The sequence below is a fragment of the Cyprinus carpio genome, chromosome B20 (assembly GCF_018340385.1).
Source record: "Cyprinus carpio isolate SPL01 chromosome B20, ASM1834038v1, whole genome shotgun sequence".
Classification (NCBI taxonomy): domain Eukaryota; kingdom Metazoa; phylum Chordata; class Actinopteri; order Cypriniformes; family Cyprinidae; genus Cyprinus; species Cyprinus carpio.
This window is the reverse complement of record NC_056616.1, coordinates 15,749,365-15,760,038: the sequence shown is the minus strand read 5'-3', so window position 1 is coordinate 15,760,038 and position 10,674 is coordinate 15,749,365. Positions and strand designations below refer to the sequence as shown.

The window sequence follows — 10,674 nt, the reverse complement described above, 5'->3', positions numbered from 1 at the left end:
ATGTATCATAAATTCTGGCCAAATAAGAGAGATTTAGTGCTGTCTGAAGCAAGCTGCTGGTAATTAATCAATTAAAACAACGGCAACGCAGCTCTGCTTGCTTTTTTAAAAAAGACTGAAGAGTACGATTTATTTAAGCTGAATCATTTCATATCTGAAGGGCACGTAAAAAAACCTCCCATACTGGCAGGTGCTATTAGATTGTATAGGGGTTTATGCATTGATTGCAAAATAGAAAATTAACCCAAAAAATGTAATTCAGTCATCATGATTTCTTCTTTCTTCGTTAGAACACAAACAAAGATATTTTGAAAAATGTTCCAACTGATTTTGTTGACACAATGAAAGTCACTGGGGTTAAAACAACACTAAACCTTTCACTTAGCACTTTCATTGTATTGACAAAAAAAAAAAAAAAAACAAACAAAAAAAACCTTTTTTTCCTTCACAGACAAACTAAATTCATACAGGTTTGGAATGACATGAGGGAGAGTAAATGATGACAGAATTTGCATTTTTGGGGGTAAACTTTCCCAGAAATATGATTGACAACATGTATTAAATTTGCTATTTTTACAAGTATAAATTTGTTAGTCTGTTTTCTCCCATCACGTTATAACTTGTACATGATGTATAGTTTGTAGAATATGGTAATTTTTTTCTTTTGAGACTCTAAAATAACAAAAGAATGAAAAGGACAATAAAATCAATGTTGTGGTTTTCGAGAACTTTAATCACTGAGAATTCTTTGACTGATTGTTTGTCCTGCTGTATTGAGATCAGTTTTTGCACTGGGGGTCACTTTGAGGTCATAGTTCAGACTCACACACTTTGTGGAATCATTTTGAAACACTTCTTTCTTTCTTTGTTTTCTTCTTCTTGAAACCCAAAAGCATTTAATTACAGTCCCATCACTGTATCTAAGAAAAACAATTATTGCCTATGGACTCATAAGATTCCATAATATCAGGTACAGTCTATCAGATATATATCCTTACGTATATTAAAATTTCAACCGTGTGATAATCTGGGTAGCAAATATTTTACATTAAATGTACTCAAATGCCCAAATTTCTTCAGGAAGCAAGCACAATAAGCAAAGCGGAGGAGCTGGGAGAAAAAAGTGAAGGGACCTCTGAATGTCTGACACCAGAGAAGTTTCCAAGGTTTCATTTTACACATGGAGGGAATAAGCAGAAAATCTGCGGCGCTGAGATAAGAGCTTGCGCTGCTGTAGACTGAGCAAGAAGGTGAGAGCCTCATCTCCAGTTAACATGCCGTTCTACTGAAGGAGAGATGAAGGGCAAAGTGGAAAGAGAAGAAGAGCTGGAGCAGCTCATCCTCGTCTCAGATCATGGAGCTTCTGAGCCCCACATCGTTCTGCAGTTCAGAACTCGATAGGCAGCACATACGTTTTCGATCTCGAGCATCCGTGATAACAGAAGAGAGAAAATGCAGGTCTATTAGTCAAATTTAAAATGCTGTCACTTAACCGTTACTTTGTACAACTAATCATTTTATAAAGTTTGTGGTTTCAAGTATTTTTTTTAATAAGTCTCTTATGCACTACCAAGACAGTAAATTTATTTGTAATTCAGATTTTTTTTTAAATTACTAATTTAGGATAACTTTTTCAAGCAGGCATTACTCCCAGTCTTTTAGTGTCACAACAAGATCTTTCAGAAATCTGATTACGTAGTTTTCATATATAGTATATATATTCTAGATATATAACACATATTTTTTTTTTTTTTTTTAATTTCCATTTACTTAATTTATTAAAAAATATCTATACAGAACTGTAGTATGACTCCAGATGATTTGGAATTAGTCATGTGGATTATTTTAATGTTGTTTTTGTCATTTTTGAAGCTTGATCCAACAAGGTCACTGATGAAATCATGCATTCACTTGACTTTTTCCGACTTTTGTGTTTTCCTCAGAAAAAAATACTGTTTGTCTTTTTTGTGTGTCCTAACCCCGAGTCTTTTTCTGCTGGCCCTGCCCGCTCTTCATCTCGTTTTGTCCTGGGTTGAGGTTTGTGCCATGCAGCTGCAGCTCCCTTCTCCTCAGGGCTCCTCCACAGCTCCCCCTCGTTGATCTTAGCTCTCTCGGAGTCCTTCAGAGTGGGTGTGGTGCTTCCCAGTGCTTCATCCACCTTTGGGCTTGCCTCTGCCTTTGCTTGTGGAGTGACCGCTTCACCTCACACATCGCAACGATTTCACAATCCCTCAACCTCCCATGACGGTACGTTCTCTTCTCCTCCTCTGTTCGTCCAGCTCTTCTTAAAGGCGATTGAATGTGTTCTCGCTCGAGTGGTCTGTTTCAGCTCCCTTATGCCTCCTCACTGTCCCGTCCAAGACCGAATGAAACGAAAAAGGGATTGTTTTCGTCGGGATTTGCTTCATGATAATTACTGTTGGCTGTTTCCCTCTTCTCAGATAAAAAGGGTAACAAGAGTGTAATAAATTATTTATATTATCTCAGGTCTCTTCTTCTCTCTATTCTACACACAATCACAGACACATTTACTTTTAGTGCAGCATCCAGCAAACCCAGCACTCCTTCTAAATGAATTGCCTCTCATCTACTGCCAGCTCACAGCTCACTGCTTTGCCGCCTCTTATCCTGAATAATCCTGCCTGTCCTTTCTATCTGTTACTCCATGTACACAGAGTACCAAATCATTGTTTTCTATTTCACATACACACTAAAGCAAAAGTCACCTTAAATGGCTGTGCATGTTCATCAAGTTCCTCTGAGATCCAGAGGCTAATACTTTTAACAAGCTATACAAGGCAGCTCTTTCTGATCTGGTTGGCCTCCAAGTTCCAACATCACTTATTGAATCGATTCAACGGGCCACAGCACCGCGGGGATTTTTCATTTCATCGATTATGCACTGTCACACCCGGCCTGTTTCGTGGAGCACTGAACTAATTCCCCTATCAATCTATCATTCCCCATCCCTCCCTGCCTGTCCCATTTTTAAACCTTGCTTTGTCTTAGACACACAATCTCCCTGCGGGTATGCCTAACCGCTTCAATGAAATAACCAAGTGTCCTGTCAAATGAATTCTCGTTTGACATCCCTGTTACTTCACAGTCACAATTTCAAAAGCGTATTTTTGCTATTGATCGAATGTTGGAGGGGTGACATTTTTGTTAGTAGGGGAGCCCTATGGTCTATTTTGTTCATCTGCTGGGTCATAAAGCTGTACACAAACTGATCATTGATGGTATTATGATACTTTGAGGGCCATTCATGTTACAAAGTATTGATTGAATTACCAAATAACAATTTTAAATATGCTTTTATTAATACCTCAGTGTTCGATATAAAAGCCACAAAGAGGAGAAAAAAAACACTATATAATTAAAAATAAAAAGAAAAGACAATGTTGCGTGATGAGCCTAAAGTAAAAAATATTGAATGTTACTGTTTGTATAAATCACTAATTAGAATTTACAATGTATTTGGTCAAAGACAAAACATTACATAGCAATTTTTTTTAAGTTATATTTTACCTAACATACAGTCATCCAGAAAATCATAACTTTTTACTTGAGTTAGGTAACTCGTATCAAATGAATGGCACCAGTGTCCATGTCACGATTGTTTACGCGTCTGTTATTTTTTAAGTGAATCTAAAACCTATATTGGTTTTCCCTCAGTGTTATCTGATTCACAAACAAATGACGTCGCTTTATGAGCCGGTTCTTTTTAATGATATCAAAACCATGCAGTGCAAACCAGTATAGTCCAATTCAACAAACAATTGAACCTCGTTTGAGCTGGTGCTTTAGTAGTGAATCAAAAACATACAGCACGAGCTGTGTAGCCTGATTTCCTGAAATGAATGACTCTTATAAATCAGTTCTTTTAATACTATAGTGTATTATATATAAAACAGTTATCAGTTTGAAACACTGGCCATTAATGTTATTTACAGCAATAACCAGAAGAGAGATTTTTTTAGATTTACGCAAAGTGGACATATAGCTGAATACACCCCAAATGAATCAAACTGGAATTAAATCAAACTGAATTGAAATCTAACTGAAATCGAGAGTTTTCGGAAGCGTAAAACAATCAAGAACGGCCTGAGCCTGGAACAAAGTGACATATTTTTTCATTTGTTTGTGAATTTCACATTTTGGCAGTAGTTTCTGGCACACATTCAAGCACTATTCATCTATCAATTGGAAATCTGCCGTGGCTTGTTCCAGGTATCAAGCCATAAGCTTCTCAGCGAGGTCCCTGCATTTGAGAGGTCCCAGGGCATAGGACCCATCCTTCCCCGCTCTACATACTAATTTGCTTGTTATATTCTATCTACGAATATAGCTTTCAATCACTTCAACTCAAGAGATAAAACTCATAAAGTATCGCATATGGCATCCCACAGCTGCTCTCGCATTCATCATTACCATCTTTAGGGTGGCCGGATCATTTGTCCTTCTCCTTTTCCAAGCCTTGAGTGTTTCTCTTCCTCCTCTTGTTTATCCTCTTCCTTTTTGTTGGCCTCTCTCCCTGTCGACTCCTTCCTGCTCTGGGTTAGGTAGCGGAAATGTGATTGCTACACGGATTCTCATGTTCTTCCTCGCTTCTCTTCCTCAGCAATCTGGTTGTGTTTTTTGAGACCCGGCCGCTGTCTCCTCACTTCTCCTCATCCTGCTCCTCTCTTCTCTACATCTTCTTCTGGTTTATCCAAGGCCAACAACATTGACTGAAATCATTGTCGGATGGGTAACGGGTTTCACTGAGGTTAGGGTTGCTCATTTTTGTATTATTTAAAATAAATAAGAAATTATAATTAGATAGTGTTATTTCTTTTGTTTCAGATGTGTTCTATGTTCATGGTCATATATGATACTAAATTAATGATCTTCATCTATCAAATAAATAATTCTTTGTTGTGATATTATTTATGCGGACCCCCCCCCGGGTTTCTTTAGTCCAGTGCCTTAGGTTTGATGTATATGCTGTATGATAAACAAAAAATCAGATCTTTTTTTTGTCTCCTCAGTTCTTCAGTGTTCTAAGCCTTTAGATTTGATTTTGTTCTGTGATGAATTCTGCTACACATGGCTTTTAATAAAGCAAGGCTGATGAACTGACTGTTAAACAAGGTTTTTCGTCTTTGGAGTCAATTCTGTCTGACCTGCAGCAGTGCAGTACTTGCCCACAGAACCATATAGATGTTGTGTTCAAAACACGTTACCTTGGGAAAAACTTAAGGAGACTGACTATAATAGACTGACATTAGCTCAATTATGTATAATGGCATAGAATGCAAGGCAGCATCATAGAACTAGCCCCTTTTGAATGAGGGTCAATTAAATGCACAGTCGAAGTACATCTGACACCCCACTCACAAACTTAAGGGGTAGTTACAAACACAATCAGTTGTTTTTAACGTTGACTCTCATGCTGTATGAACAGAATGATATTTAGCACCCACACACTTGTGCCCAAAGACGTGATATATGACATATCCAAGACAAAAGGTTCCAGGGTGTGGGCATAAGAAAATTTTAGACGCCTCAATATAGTACCACTGGTTCTGTGCATTTGCACCACAAGAAACGATGCACAGCTAGAAGAGACAGAGCGCTCTACACTACTGGCCCTGATTCCTGTCAGAATGCTGCTATATGCAGCACTATAGAGCAGACCACAGTGGTATCACACTAAAATGTGCTTAATGAGCACTGAATGACTTTGTAAGAGTGACCAAGCAATGCTTTACTCAAAGCATAGTGTTTGTTCTTTTGTACTTTTTTTTCACCCTGGAATTTTATTCTAAGATTAAAAACAATCTCTCATCTTTCTTTCGCTTATTATTCAAAGTGTATAAGCCATATAAAAATATAATAAAAGCAACCCCCACACAAATGAAATATATATTAATGATTGTGATATCCTGGCATATGAAGTACAAAACCAAAATGAAAACCTATTATAATTTGGAACAATTATTACCATAAAATAATCTAGACGACTAAAATAGAACAGTTTGGACTAAATTCCATCCTAAAACGCATCAATAGAGGTTTGATATTATATGAGTAAAGATAAAAGACACACATGCTATAGTAGTAAACGTAACTATACGAGATTTACACAGCTTAACCTTCATAATACAGATTCTTGTATATATGGTTGTTTTAATAAAGTTACACATAATAAACTATATTGGTGACTTAATGTTTGCTACAAATTACACCATATAAAAAAAAAATCATCATACAGGATAGAATTAACATACAGTAGGTACACAAACAACAACTTTTCCTACAGAAATGTTCTATATTCTATACTTTTTCATCCTATTCAGAGTATGTAATATAGTAAAAATATGTATATATAAATTCTATATTGTGTTGTGTGTGTGTGTGTGTGCACACATATATACATATATGCGCAATACACACTCTCATAGATATAACATTTCCGTATGGGAATGTACAGAAAGAAATAAAGATGTAGCAGACTATCATTCATTTACCGTGGCAAATAAGAAGTCTGATAAATCTCAAACCTGCAGTTTTCATTGTGTCTCTAGGTGAGGCTAGCCACGTGTGCAGGTGCCATCTCCTGGTGTGGGTCACTGTGCTCTTGCATTGGTTCCTAAGAAGCAGTTTTGGTGGGGAATGGTCACAAGCAGACATAGGCAGCTTCTTGGCAATAAAACAGGCAATGAATGGATTCTCTTTCATATTTCATCATCAGTGTTATCATACAATGCCTCTGCATCGACTTTCAAATAACCTACTGCTGCCAAAAAAGGCCATTAGCACACCAACTGTCCATTCTGTCTGGCGCGATTAGGGTTTCTCCATAGGAACACAGAGTTAGTTCATGCTGTCCCAATCAAATCTGGACTCGTCTTACCCTCCACAGCGATTCTTGCATCTCCTCGGAGAACAGTTACGGTGCGCAGGATGCCACAAGCCTTCATCTGGAAATAACAAAGGTAACACCTCACACACAGTCCAAACACATTTATTAGGCAGTCAGTCACTTTACTTTATTTTTACATTATTTGCGATTATTGCCCTGAAATTTACTGCCTCCTCCCCTAGGGCAGCACATTAATCATCAGTCCCGCCTGAGAGAGAAGAGAGACATAAAGGCCATAAGAGGGGAGAGGATAGATTTGCTTAATTAACTTAGTCAAGCTTTTTTTTCTGTCTGACTGACAAGGAGTGCCCGAAGAGATCGCTGCACACTCTATGGCATTGCTATTCCCTCTACTCCCTACTTTTCTCTCTAAAAAAAAAATCTGGTCTTAATCTCTGCCCAGCTTCTACGCAATCTGTTAAAGTTATGGTACAAAAACGGACAGCGTAGTTGCCAGTATTGCTGTACATAATTACATATAAGGGACAAGCTTAGGGACGGACATTTCGGTGTCCTGTATTTCAGTCTTCTTTTATCTTTAAAGAGACTTATTACAAGTTTTTTTAATGCAGTGTTTTCATTTTATACTGTCTCAGTTTCATTATTTTAGTACAAATTTTAGTAATTTTGATGTATTTTGTCGTTTTTAGTAGTTTTTACATGTCTATATAGTTTTGGTTCATGTTTATTTCAGTTTTACTTTTAGTTATTTTAGTTTATTAGGTTACACAATTAAACAGACATATTTTTGAATATATTTTATTTCATTTCAGTTAACACTTTATTCTTTTCACTAAATGATTTTTGTGGTTTTAATTTTTGATTCAGTTATAGATGAGTTTTACTGTGTAAACCTACTGTATAATTTTTCCAGCTACATCTTGTATGTCTTTTTAATAACCTTTAATACACAAACTTTTTGAGCTTTAAATTATTTTTTCTTACTGAAAAAGGTGGATTTAAACAACAATCTTGAGAAATGTCCATTTCTGCTAGGAATTATAAGGTGGTTGACACTACATAATATGTTTATATTATTAGATTTTTTAAATAATTGTAACCAATATTTTTGTTACAAATTAAACAACATTTTATTCAGAATTAATTTTATAATAATAATTTTTATTATTTAGCATTATCATTATTATTACTTATATTATCTATCATATTATATAATATATTTTTTACTATATTTTGGTAGGTAACTAACATTTAAAATTGTAAGTATAGCCCTGTTCCTTAAAAATATTAATCTTTGTACACGTGTCTTTATGAAATTCTGCTTTTCCTCAACTTATTCGGGCCTCCGCTTCCTCTACTTCTATCAGTCCCTCTTCCTTCACTGTTCTTTGTCCTAGACCTCATTGTGTAGCCTCTCCAGAGTGTTTTTTAATTCACTGCGTAAGGTTATCGCAGTAACAATACCCTGCCTTGCTAATGAATGATTGATATTTCCAACTATTAAAGTATCAGGAAAACAGAACCCGCGATGTAACAAAACCTGAACGTGCACGGCAAAACTTCACACTATGACTCCTGTGCTAATGTCATTCATTACTTTGCTCCATTAACTTTCAACTATCAGAAACATGCAGTCACAGCAGCAATGATAGCATATATTGATCATATCGGGAAGGTCACTGCTGATGATAGGAAAAAGTGCAACCAAGTGCAGCAAAAATATGGAAATAATAGCAGTCCAGGTGACACTAATGCAGGCACTCACCAGCGCTGAGGGATTCAAGGCAGTCCTGGAGACTGGGATGGATGAGGCTTGGACAAGGCATCTGCAATTACTTCCACAATACACTTCATCACCTATACAAAGACAGAAAAGATTGGGTTAGGAAATCGTGTGACATTTTTCAGCTATTTTGTAAATTTAAGGATGGGTTTTTTTTTTTTTTTTTGTTTTTAGTTTTTTTTTATTTTTTTTATTTATTTGTGTTTTTATTTTTTAGTCTTTGTTTTTTTTTTTTTTTTTTTAAAATAAAAGATTTAGTAATATTGTAAAAGATTACCATTTAAAATAATATTCTTTTAATTTAGTCCTGATTTGAAAAGCTGAATTTCATTAACCTTCCTCCAAGTCTTCAGCAATAACGTGATCCTTTAGAAATTTAGTAAAATATGCATTTAATAAACGTAATGCATCCTGAGCTTTTGATCAAATGGTAGTGTGTATATAGTAGGACTCCATGCACTTCATGAGATCCATGTGACAGAGGACACAGATGCAGCATGCCAACAAACCATCTCAACCCCCCCCATATTTCCAAATATCCTTAACTTGTCTTACAAATCTCACTTTCAATCAAAGTCATTTCCTCCTCAGTGCTTTCACCATCACCCTCTCACCTCCTGTCTCTGTGATTGAACGGCTCCACTTCGCCCCAAAGTCAACCTTTCTCTTTTGTCAGGGAAAACAGCCTCCCTCAGTAGGCCAAAGTGTTGCGGAATGGCATTATCATTTTTACCGAGAAGAAACTGTATCTGTCTTCAGCTTGACATTGCCGTATGTCTTTCGCCTCAGAAACTTCAGAGGTACACACATTTCAAAAGTCGTCCTCTATCAAAACATAGCCTCTCGTAAGGTGTTTTTTTTCATTGGCACGGACAGGAAAGAATCATGTGACAATCTCACTAAGTTAACTTAGCGCACCCAACTTCAATTTAAGTTTAAATTCAGTTTAAAGGCATAGTTTGTGCAGTCCATCTGTAGTTGGGAGCCTCCTCTGGTAGGCACACCGTGCACTTGGCAGCAAGCTGTTGTCACTAGTGCTGAAATCGTGTTGTTGAGGTCACTGTCTCACTTATGCTGCTTTCACCCCCCCTTTCCTGACAACATGGACTATGGCTGCTGCCATTCCTGGCCATCCTTATGTTCCAAAAGGCTGCTCCAAATACACATTAAATTAATACTGAACTGGGAGTGAAGTGACACGAATACATTGTTTTTTGCTTTGTTTAAACAATGATTTATCAACTCATACCTTCACATCCTTATCGTCCATGTGACCTGGAGAGACAGGTACGGAGAAGACTGGAAAAAGAGAGAGAGTTTTGATAAGCAAAAACGAACGACTCTGTGAAGCTAGGTTTAATCTTTTGGTTACGACGGCACGCGAGTGATTTAGCAACAGACAAACCCAAACATAAACTGCTTCAGTGCTCAGCTTATTAAATATTCATGTTATTTGCAGGTTGCAGAAACTTTCACTCGCCGTTTGTATCTGAGGGAAACCGATAAAATGTCGAGTAACCGACGAGAAACGCATTACCGGACGCATTATTAGTTTTGTTGCTGTCTTCTAGTATTATAAAACAACCAGAGTGGATCTACGTCGGGAGATTTACGTAGATACAGTAGACAAGCGTTTATTGCTTTTTGTCTACTTAATGTTAATGCTTTATAAATATGTAATAGAATGTTAACACTAGGTTCCAGCTAAATTCTCGAGAGGATTAATTACTAAAACTAAGTATTGGGCTTCACTGGTAAGCGTGTAAGAGACTAACGTTTGGCAAATGTCAAATTTGCAAAGCCTTTTGTTGGCGGCTCACAATTGTTTTTTCCGCTTCCTTGGTGCTGACATAGACATGGCACAGCTCACAGTTAAAAAATGTACTTTCACAACAGGCATTCATCATCCAAATAACACGCGTATTCCCACAATACTTAACACGTTACGTGTTTATTTGTACGGTCTTGTACACTCCTTAACCAAAATTCACCAGCACCACGAGAGCAGCGCAATCCTCCATCT

The 10,674-nt window shown here is 36.9% G+C and overlaps 1 long non-coding RNA gene across 1 annotated transcript; it reads right to left on the bottom strand.

Annotated features, from left to right (window-relative positions):
• Positions 1-8,672: 8,672 nt before the first annotated feature.
• Positions 8,673-10,674, bottom strand: LOC122140917. Its single transcript, XR_006157447.1, has 3 exons — positions 10,633-10,674; positions 9,901-9,950; positions 8,673-8,725 (listed from the first exon to the last, which is right to left on the bottom strand). It is a non-coding gene; the product is annotated as an uncharacterized LOC122140917 (long non-coding RNA).